Genomic DNA, 2,209 nt, shown 5'->3' on the forward strand with positions numbered 1-2,209 from the left:
TTCCTTGGCAGATTCATCTAGCGGTACCTGCCAGTACCCCTTGGTTAAGTCCAAGGTAGAGATGAACTGGGCCCGTCCCAGTTTCTCTAATAGTTCATCTGTGCGTGGCATTGGATAGTTGTCTGGGCGAGTTACAGCATTTAGCTTACGGTAGTCCACGCAAAAACGTATTTCCCCATCTGGTTTGGGAACTAGAACCACTGGAGATGCCCATGCACTTTCAGAGGGGCGGATTACACCCATCTGTAACATATCCTGGATCTCCCGTTCTATAGCAGTTTTAGCTTGAGGAGACACCCGGTAAGGTTGGACCCTAATTGGGTGAGCATTACCTGTGTCAATGGAGTGGTATGCCCGTTCAGTCAGTCCTGGGGTGGCTGAGAACGTTGGCGCGTAGCTAGTGCACAGCTCCTGGATCTGCTGTCGCTGCATACGCCCAAGGGTCATGGAGAGGTTCACCTCTTCCACACCACCAGCACATTTCCCTTCGTAGTAGACACCTTCAGGCCACTCAGCGTCGTCTCCTCCCTGGGCTGTAAACTGACAAACCTTTAATTCTCTGGAATAAAAGGGCTTTAGAGAATTAATATGGTATACCTTAGGCTTTCGGTTGGAGGTGGGGAATGCTATGAGATAATTAACAGCTCCCAGGCGCTCCTGGACCATGAATGGCCCTTCCCACGATGCTTCCATTTTCTGGGCCTGGAGCGCCTTTAAGACCATGACCTGGTCCCCTACTTTGAAGGAACGCTCTCTGGCATGTTTATCATACCAGGCTTTTTGCTCTTTTTGAGCATCCTGTAAGTTTTCTTTAGCAAGGGCTAAAGAGGTTCGGAGGGTGTTTTGTAGGTTGGTTACAAAGTCCAGAATATTAGTTCCTGGAGAAGGTGTAAATCCCTCCCATTGCTGCTTCACCAACTGCAATGGCCCCTTAACCTCACGGCCATATACAAGTTCAAATGGGGAAAACCCTAAACTGGGATGTGGTACAGCTCTGTAGGCAAAGAGCAACTGCTGCAACACTAGGTCCCAATCATTGGAGTGCTCATTTACGAATTTACGTATCATGGCCACCAAAGTTCCATTAAACTTCTCCACCATGCCATTTGTTTGATGGTGGTAAGGAGTGGCAACCAAGTGATTTACCCCATGAGCTTCCCAAAGGTTTTTCGTAGTTCCTGCCAGGAAATTAGTCCCTGCATCTGTGAGGATGTCGGAGGGCCAACCTACCCTGGCAAAAATGTCTGCTAGTGCCTGGCACACACTTTTAGCCCTGGTGTTGCTTAGAGCTACTGCTTCCGGCCATCGGGTGGCAAAATCCATGAAAGTCAGTAGGTACTGCTTTCCTCTGGGTGTCTTTTTCGGAAAAGGACCCAGAATATCCACAGCTACTCACTGAAATGGAACTTCAATGATGGGGAGTGGTTGTAGAGGGGCTTTGACCTGGTCTTGGGTTTTTCCCACTCTTTGGCACACCTCACAAGACTGGACATAGGTAGAAACATCCTTGCCCATTCCCTCCCAGTGGAATGACCCCCCCAAACGGTCTTTGGTCCTGTTCACCCCAGCATGGCCACTAGGGTGATCATGGGCTAAGCTCAAGAGCTTGGCCCGGTATTTAGTTGGAACTACCAACTGTCTCTGAGGATGCCAGTCTTCCTGGTGTCCACCAGAAAGAGTTTCCTTGTATAAAAGTCCTCTTTCTACAACAAACCTGGATCGATTAGAAGAGCTGAGAGGCGGTGGGTTGCTCTGTGCCGCCGTCCAAGCTCTCTGGAGGCTTTCATCTGCTTCCTGTTCGGTCTGGAACTGTTCCCTTGATGCTGGAGACATCAGTTCCTCATTGGATTGTGGACCTAGGCTTGGTCCCTCTGGAAGCGATATAGGGGATGGAGCTGTTTCTGTTGACTGTGAACCACTCTCTGCTGGTGCACTATGTTGGGATTCAGGCTCCGGTTGAGCCTCTTGTGTAGAGTTATCGGCTGTTGCCAGTTCAGGTTCAGTGGGGCCCTCTGGTGTTGAGGTTGCAAGTACTGGATTCAGTGCTGACACGGGGTCTGGTGTTGGTTGTTCGGCTGATTCCGGTTCTGGGACTGGTTCCGTCTGGGTCTCTGGGACTGGATCCACTACTGCTGTTGCAGACATTGGCCTGGGGTCCGGGTCCATCACCTCTGACCAGGTCCTGATAGAAGTTTCCGGAACAGAGCTA

The sequence above is a fragment of the Lepidochelys kempii genome, chromosome 7 (assembly GCF_965140285.1).
Source record: "Lepidochelys kempii isolate rLepKem1 chromosome 7, rLepKem1.hap1, whole genome shotgun sequence".
In the NCBI taxonomy this organism is placed as follows: Eukaryota; Metazoa; Chordata; order Testudines; family Cheloniidae; genus Lepidochelys; species Lepidochelys kempii.